The sequence below is a fragment of the Mus musculus genome, chromosome 4 (genome assembly GCF_000001635.26).
Source record: "Mus musculus strain C57BL/6J chromosome 4, GRCm38.p6 C57BL/6J".
Lineage (NCBI taxonomy): Eukaryota > Metazoa > Chordata > Mammalia > Rodentia > Muridae > Mus > Mus musculus.
In genome coordinates this window covers 26,367,962-26,377,572 of record NC_000070.6, presented here as the reverse complement: position 1 = coordinate 26,377,572, position 9,611 = coordinate 26,367,962, and the positions used below count along the sequence as shown (strand labels likewise).

At 39.8% G+C, this 9,611-nt stretch overlaps 1 pseudogene; it reads left to right on the top strand.

Annotated features, from left to right (window-relative positions):
* Positions 7,298-9,169, top strand: Bhmt-ps1 (betaine-homocysteine methyltransferase, pseudogene 1; annotated as a pseudogene).

The window sequence follows — 9,611 nt, the reverse complement described above, 5'->3', positions numbered from 1 at the left end:
GTGTTTGACTATATGTTTGCTGTATTATACATGCATAAATTCTTGTGGAACCCAAAGGAGGGTATTAGATCTCATAAGACTGGAGTTCTGATGGCTACAAGCCACCATGTCCCTGCTGGAGGACCACCACCAAGTGTTTTTAACAGGTGAGTCGTTGTGACAGCCCTTCTTCTTCATAATTTGAAACAGGGTCTTGGGCCAAAAGGATGGACCAACTATCAAAAGCACATGCTTCTCTTCCAGAGGACTCAAGTTTGGTTCCTATCACCTGTCAGGAGGCTCCTAATCACTTCCATGGACACTTATACACATGTAGCATATTCTTTTTTTTTTTTTTTAGAACTAATTTTTTATTAGGTATTTTCCTCATTTACATTTCCAATGCTATCCCAAAAGTCCCCAATACACTCACCCGGCCACTCCCCTACCCACCCACTCCCACTTTTTTGGCCCTGGTGTTCCCCTGTACTGGGGCATATAAAGTTTGCAAGTCCAATGGGCCTCTCTTTCCAGTGATGGCCGACTAGGCCATCTTTTGATACATATGCAGTTAGAGTCCAGAGCTCTGGGGTACTGGTTAGTTCATAATGTTGTTCCACCTATAGGGTTGCAGATCCCGTTAGCTCCTTGGTTACTTTCTCTAGCTCCTCCATTGGGGGCCCTGTGATCCATCCAATAGCTGACTGTGAGCATCCACTTCTGTGTTTGCTAGGCCCCAGCATTGTCTCACAAGAGACAGCTATATCTGGGTTCTTTCAGCAAAATCTTGCTAGTGTATGCAATGGTGTCAGCGTTTGGAAGCTGATTATGGGATGGATCCCTGGATATGGCAGTCTTTAGACGGTCCATCTTTTCGTCACAGCTCCAAACTTTATCTCTGTAACTCTTTCCATGGGTGTTTTGTTCCCAATTCTAAGAAGGGGCACAGTGTCCACTCTTTGGTCTTCGTTCTTCTTGAGTTTCATGCGTTTAACAAATTGTATCTTATATCTTCGGTATTCTAAGTTTTTGGGCTAATATCCACTTATCAGTGAGTACATATTGTGTGAGTTCCTTTGTACTACTCAGCTATTAAAAGGCACATGTAGCATATTCTTACACAGAACACACACACACACACACACACACACACACTACAAAAAGAAGGAAGGAAGGAAGGAAGGAAGGAAGGAAGGAAGGAAGGAAGGAAGGAAGGAAGGAAGGAAGGAAGGAAGGAAGGTCTTGGTAAGTTATCAAGGCTAGCTTGGAATATAGGATCCCTCTACCCTACTCTCCTAAGTAGCTACAATTGCCACTATTCTGTTTATTTGTGAGGTCAATGTATCTTTCTTTCCCACATTCTCATTTTGATTTATATAGCTAGCACATGTTCAGTAACATGACATTTTAGTTTTGTTTATAAAACTTTTGAAAAAAATTACATTTGTTTTATGCAATATTAAAATTATATTACCTAATTATTTATTTCCCTCTTTATGATTATAATAGAAGTAAAAGTACATTATTAACAACTGTGAAAATATAACAACAAAGTTGAAAACTGCCTCTAGTTTCAGAAAAAAACATGCCTTTGTGTTTTCTATTAAGGCCTAAGAAAAATTTTAGGGCTTAGACAGAGTGTTAAAACCTAGTAAAATAGTAAGTCCTAGATGGAATGTTAAGGCCTAGATACAATGTTAAGGCCTAGATAACAGTTACTTGGCTAGCCTGCCATTATAAGGAAACTTTCTCTTATGTTTCTGTTGTCACTAGGAAGCTTTCTAATGTCAAGATTGATTACATATTCTGTTACATTCTGTGCTCTTGGAAACCAACAACAGTCACACTGTTCTGTATAGTTACTGACAATGAGGTTGGACCTGACCTAGCCACTCAACAGCATGGCATGCACTTGTGTGTAAGCTTTTATGGTATAAGCTGCCCCTGGGATAAACCCCAATATAAGGACATGAATATTAGAAGAGGCAAGTCCCCTGCCACAGTTGAGTACCCCAACCAATGGGAACAGGAAAAATGTATAACAATGACATGTTCCTAAGGAAATCCCTGTTCCTAAGTCCTGACTGGTGAAATAACTTGGCACAAATATTTGTGGATCTGGTGTTTAAAAACCCAGTAGGATCTTAATTCAGGGTCACGGTTCAGTTCCCGAATCTAGACTATGGCCTAGTCTACCAGTGCTGTAAAATAAGTTGTCGGGAAGGCTTTAAACATTTCATCTACTTGATGTTAGCCCACTTTTCACTAAAATATCAATTGTAGGTATTTTTTCATATAAGTTACATTGCATATTAGATAAATGTATTTCCAGACAGGAGAAACTTATGTAATATTTCATATTTAATGATAACATAAAGTATGTAAATATACCCTGCAATTTGTAATCAAGTTTTATTGTCTAGGATTGTACTTTTACCATTATGAGCAAAGTTGTCATTAGCATCCTTAATTTTCCTTATGAGTTCAATAACTACCTACACATCTATTCTTCAAAAGTTCTAGATGTAAGAAACTGGTTAAATTTTGATAACTGATGTCAACGTGTTTGAAACTAGTTAAATCATACTATATCACTAGCATTTTGATTTTTCTAAGTTAAATTTTTATTTGTATTTTATAGTATATATGAAAGACTGAAACTGATTACATCATTTGCAAATTTAAGTGCAAATGAAAACTAAAACGTGCTTGGTTCAAAAATCATCGTACATTGGTCAAACATGGGGCCTTCATTGTTTCAGAGTCCTGAGTTATTCCATTGGATATATACTTATGAAGCTGACTACAAATTTAGCATGTTTAATGCCTATTAGTTATTTGTATTTAGTTTTTATGGCTTTAAGGAGTTTTGAAATTTAAAATCATATGTTAGCTGCATTTCCTTTTTTCAAACCCGATATGCAATTTAACTAACATAATTTATTTTGTAATCTATGTTTTCCTCCAGTGAACTGAAATGCCACATTTTTCATGTGCCCATGAGAGCTTAGAAATCAATATCTGTGTTCCCTATTCTATGACATTAATCTACTTGATTGGTCAGTCCTCCAAAACCAGACTATTTGTTTGTTTGTTTGTGGAGGCATCGTATCACTATGTAATACTGGATGTCCCAAAGCCTGGTATGAAAATCACAGAGATCCACCTGCCTTTGCCATTCAAGTGCTAGGATTAAAGGCATATATTACTATGCCTGCTCTCAAACCAGACTTCAATACATTTGCATCATTTTTCCTTTTGATAACATTTGGAGTAGTGTGTGTGTGTGTGTGTGTGTGTGTGTGTGTGTGTGTGCGTGTGCGTGTGCGTGTCTAATATGTGAAGTTCAGAGGACAATATTATACTTGGGAATTTGCTTTCTCTTTCTACAATTTGGTCTCTAAGAATTGATCCCAGGTTGTCTGGCTTGGTGGCAAGCATCTTTACTGTGTGAAATCTTACCTTCAGCCAGTTTGCCTTCTCAGTTTTTTGTTTTTTGTTTGTTTGGGGTTTTTGGTTATTTTATTTGCATTTCAAGTGTTATCCCCCTTCCCGGTTTCCCTTCCAAAAACCCTTATCTCATGCCCCTGCTTCTATGAGAGTGCTCCCCCCACCCACCCATCCACTTCTGCCTCACCGCCCCAGCATTCCTACACTGGAACATAGAGCCTCCATGGGACCAAGGGCCTCTCTTCCCATTGATGACAGATAAGGCAATCATTCCTCTGCTACATATGCAGCTGGAGCCATGGGCTCCTCCATATGTACTCTTTGGTTAATGGTTTAGTCCCTGGGAGTTCTGGGGTGGGGGAGAGGTCCTGGTTGGTTGATATTGTTGTTTTTTCTCTGGTGTTGCAAACCCCTTCAGCTCTTTCAATCCTTTCCCTAACTCCTTCATTGGGGTCCCAGTGCTCAGTCTGATGGTTTGCTGCAAGCACTTCCATCTGTATTGGTTTCACATTTTAAGAAGCTAAATACATCTTGAGACCTATTTTTCTCCTTCCAAACCATGCCTCTTGTATGATCTGTGTTTTGTGCTCTATTATTGCAGCCATTTTTCTTATTTTTTTTTTGTTATCAACTAATGTTACTTGTTTTTTTTTTTTAATTGTTGTATCAAGATGTAAAAAGGAATCCTGGAGATTTTGATGAAGAGGAGAAAGTGTCTCAAGAAGAAAACTAGTCTTTGTTCAAGGGTTCTCAAGCAGCTGTGCTGTTCCCAACCACACCCTCCAAAAATTCTCAGGATGCTCATCCACATGGAATGTAAGTTGAAGACCTTGAAAATGTCAGTTTGGTTACCTGTTCAATTGATGGGGCTTGAAGAGAGGAAAGGGAAACTTGTTATCTCATACCATAAAAGCAAAGATAATTTTATTATGAAAATCACATAATAATGTGACCAAGAATGGGCAAAACCAATTGTTCTTTCCTTTACATTCAGTCTTTATCTTATATAGTACACCGTTTGTTGATTAGGAAAAAGTCATACCGTCCTTACAATTTAAGGTCCATCCTACATTGTTTATTTGAGAAAATTTCCCTTTCATTTTTCTTAAAAGCTTGTAAGACTTCATAACAATTAGAATATACCTAAATGTAAGCATCATGGCTGAATCCATATAGCTCTGATCTTTCCTTCTATAAACTTTTCATTCTACAGAAATATGAATCATTTACATGTTATCCAGAACACAAGCTATGTATAATTTGTGCATAATTTTGAGCTATTGGACCTAAATATTTCTCTGTTTAAAGCTATGGAAATGTTATATTTTTCTGTTCACTTGGTATTTTAGTAGTTTGGTTTGGAGTATTTAAATAGTAATATACCTGAAACAGCCTCTCTTTTTTTTTTTCCTGTTATGTAGCTCAGGCTAGCCTCGAACTCTCTATCCTCCAGACTCAGTCTCTTGAGTGCTAGGATTACAGGCGTGAACCACCATGCCCATCTTATTAATATAACTCAAAATTCGTTGAAAATAATAAAATATAAATCACACAAATATAAAATAAGGTATTACTTTATTTTTATTATAGTTAAAGAAGTTTCTTTATTAATGAATGTATTTTCAATTAATCTGTAAGTTAGCACAAGGAGGGTGAGGAAGGACCTTAGGTGATATAGTGCTTACTTGGTAAGCAAGAGGACTGAACTTTGATGCTCAGAACATGCAAAAAAAAGCCAGATGGGATGATAGATACTTGTAATGCCAGTACTGTGAAGAACACAAGATTCTCCCTCAGGCTCATTGGCCAGCTAGATTAATCTGTTCAACAAGTTCCAACCTAATGGGAGGCCCTTTTTTAAAGCCTCATGAGTAGTGTCATGCAAAGTTGCCCTCTGTTTTCTTTACACATATAATACTTATGCAAGTGCACCTAAATAGACAACCCTCAACATGCACAGCACATACAAATACACACACACAAAAGTTAATATACAATATAATGTATTTCATGAATGAGATGTTTTTACATAGATGCCATTATATTTTGTTCTATTTGTCTCCCTCACCAAGAGACTTTTTTTGCACCACCCATACATAATTTTCAATCTAGTTTCATCACGTGATATAATAAAGATAATAAAGTTCTACTACTAAACACCTGCCAATGTCCACAGTTTTAACATTTCAATCGAATCTTAGGCTATACCTTCACTAATGTCCTTTTTAAACCTCTTCCCAGAGACTCAGACTTTGCTATAGGGCACCAGGCCCTAGCTGCTGTCTATAGCACTTATGTGTCATCAATACCAGTACTACTTCACCAACTTTTATGTAGTGATTACAAATATTGGACAAGATTTAAATGCAACCTGCCCTCTTCCTCCTGAATTAACTCTGTTCATTGATTCTGAAGAAGCCCTACTGCCTCAGAGAAGCATAGAAACTTTCCTTCAGAGAGGCTGTCATTGAAGGAGTTCAAAGTAGCTACTACCACCTGCTCTTCTGGTTGTAGTAGCTACTACCAATCATCATACTGTTGTTAATATAGTGGACACTTTGTGGAAGAAGTAAGTAAGCCAAATTCTTTATACATGCTTTAATGGTTTTGGTTTGCTATTCTCACTGACAAAGGCAATTCCAGTGGCTTTCATTTGGCTGTTCCAAGAAAAATGGCCCTTGTTAGACCTGCAATTGAACCAATGTGGGAATTTGCTAACTGCTGAGCATATCTATTCCAACTACACATTCTAGGACTGGAAGAATAAAAATAAGATGAGATCCAAGATCCACTGGCTCCACTGTAAGTCAGACTTTAGCAAAAACATCATCAATCACCTAAAATTCATAAGCCTGTACTATAATTGGAATGTCTTTTGCCTTTTGTGGTCCCTCAGAGTCAGTGCCAATTTGGAACCAGTTTCCAGTACTCTTATTAATCATGCTTTACTCATTAGCCTTAGCTGATAAGCATGGATTACTAAACAAAAATAACAAAAAAGGGCCACAATCCTAAATGTCAACGAAGTCTTTGTTTTCTTCTGGAACTCCATACTTCAAGCTTCTATTCTGTCCACTTCCTCCAGAATTCTTACATTTTTCCCCCACTGAAATGGTCCTTTATTGTACTGACCAGGTAATAAAAAAGATAAAAGTTAATGTGTAAAGGATGTGAGGTACTTGTCTTAAATAAATATACCCGGGCCACCAACACAAACATTCACACTTGAGCATCTGTCTGATAATTGCTAACATGGGGCTGAAGATAATGACAATCATGAATTACCTATTATGTATGAACTGGCTTTCTTAGTAAGTCTCCCTGGATCTGTGTGGTGTGGCCAGGATCTTACTTAGGACACATCTCAGTATCTCTGACTGGTATGGGTAGATAGTGGCAAAGATAAATTCTGGGAAATACTCAGATAAGCAAAGTGAACAAGACTTCCACTTGATTCAGAACTTCTAATATGAGAATGTAAATTCTTAGTTCTAGAGAGGAAAAATCTTATATCAATGAGGTAATGGGAGGCTTTCACGTTTCATGTCTTTTTTTTTTAACATAACATCTTTGTAAAGTTTTACTTTCTTGGGGATATAGTTCGGAAATTTTTTATCAAAATAAATGTTTTTATCTACTACTGAGAATAACATAAATTAAAACTCACACAGGGTAGACAAATCTATATACCCTGCGTGAGTTTTAATTTATGTTATTCTCAGAATTCTTATCTTTTAAGCTCCTAAAAAAATGGCCATTTAGCCCTGAGCACTTAATGGCTTTTACAGATCAAAGTTCCAAAACACTCCACAATCATCCCCCTCACCAGAAAGAAAGAAAAAAAAGGACAAAAAAGGGTCAGGTACTGAGACTTTGCCGGGGACAGCTACCCTCCAGTCCGCAGCTGTGTTCAGCGCCACTCACTACACCGGAAAGATGGCACCAGTTGCTGGCAAGAAGGCCAAGAAGGGGATCTTAGAACGCTTAAATGCCGGAGAAGTTGTGATTGGAGATGGAGGATTTGTCTTTGCACTGGAAAAGAGGGGCTATGTAAAGGCTGGACCCTGGACCCCAGAAGCTGCCGTGGAGCACCCTGAGGCAGTTCGTCAGCTTCATCGGGAGTTCCTCAGAGCTGGATCGAACGTCATGCAGACCTTCACTTTCTATGCAAGTGAAGACAAGCTGGAAAACAGAGGAAACTATGTGGCAGAGAAGATTTCTGGGCAGAAAGTCAACGAAGCTGCTTGTGGCATTGCACGGCAAGTGGCTGACGAAGGAGACGCTTTGGTTGCAGGAGGCGTGAGCCAGACGCCTTCATACCTTAGCTGCAAGAGTGAGGTAGAAGTGAAAAAGATATTTCGCCAACAGCTAGAGGTGTTCATGAAGAAGAACGTGGACTTCCTCATTGCAGAGTATTTTGAACATGTTGAAGAAGCCGTGTGGGCAGTGGAAGCCTTAAAAGCATCTGGTAAGCCCGTAGCAGCTACCATGTGCATCGGGCCCGAGGGAGATCTGCATGGTGTGCCCCCTGGAGAGTGTGCCGTGCGTCTGGTAAAAGCAGGCGCCTCCATAGTTGGCGTGAACTGCCACTTCGACCCCAGCGTCAGCTTACAGACTGTGAAGCTCATGAAGGAGGGTTTGGAGGCTGCGCGGTTGAAAGCTTACCTGATGAGCCAGCCCCTGGCCTACCATACCCCTGACTGTGGCAAACAGGGATTTATTGATCTCCCAGAATTCCCCTTTGGATTGGAACCCCGAGTTGCCACTAGATGGGATATTCAAAAATATGCCAGAGAGGCCTACAACCTGGGGGTTAGGTACATTGGCGGCTGCTGCGGATTTGAGCCCTACCACATCAGGGCGATTGCAGAGGAGTTGGCCCCAGAAAGGGGATTTTTGCCACCGTCTTCAGAGAAACATGGCAGCTGGGGAAGTGGTTTGGACATGCATACCAAACCCTGGATCAGAGCAAGGGCCAGAAAGGAATACTGGCAGAATCTGCGAATAGCTTCCGGCAGGCCGTACAACCCTTCCATGTCCCGGCCAGATGCTTGGGGCGTGACCAAGGGAGCAGCCGAGCTGATGCAGCAGAAGGAGGCCACTACTGAGCAGCAGCTGAGAGAGCTCTTTGAAAAACAAAAATTCAAGTCTGCACTGTAGCCACAGGCAACAGTTTGGGGTAAATCCCTCCATGCCTGGGCCTCAATGTGTGCCCGGAAGGAAAAGATGGTTGAAAGTCAGTGTTTGTGTTAATACCAGCTTACACCTATGATTGGTGCTAGGTAGACAAAATGGAATCACAAGTAATAGCATTTTACAGTTACAAAACTATGTTTTAGAAATTTACTTAGAAGCAAAGAAAGGAAAAGTCCACGGTAGATCCTGAATAAATTTTCTAAGTACCTGCCGTGTAACAAACAGTCATACAGAAGTCACTGCGGCAAAGAGAAAGTCACCTAGGTGTGAGTCCCATTACAGGCAGGAGTGTAGGACACAAACCACCATAAATGTCATAGTAACTTCAGGGACCATATCATAAAGGACATAGCAACCGACTTTATCTAAGGTGCTGCTGGCAGTGGATCCTAAGATCTTTTGAGCATGACCCTTAGAGAGAAACATCGAATGCACCAGCCCTGTAAAACTTAACATATAACCACAAAGAAGAAACAATGGACTGCTGTTCTGTCTGCTTCTATTCCATTTCATTAATAAAAACGTGCTGGTTGAAAACCTTCAAAAAAAAAAGGGGGTCAGGTACTTCTAACAGCGTTCTACTTCTGTAACCAGTTGTTGTTAAAGGCATATCTCTATTGCTGTGATAGCAGAATCTGGCCTGTTAAATGGCTTAGTGATGGAAACGATTTATTTGGCTTACATATTCAGATTCCAGGTCATCACTGAAGGCTGATGTAGGAACTTGAAGCAAAAAAACATGGAGAAATACATTGCTGATTCACTTACAGGCCCATGCTTAGCCGGATATCTTTTTATTATTATTTTAAAATCTCTTTTAATAGTACAGTCATTTCCCCCCTCCCTTTCTGCCCTCTTGCTGTTCCTCATCCCATTCCTACTCCCTTGTCTCGAAGAGGATGTCCCTACCTTCACAACCCCATTCCACCAGACCTCCCTATTCTCTGGGGCCTCAAGTCTCTCAAGAGTTGGGTGCATCTTCTCTC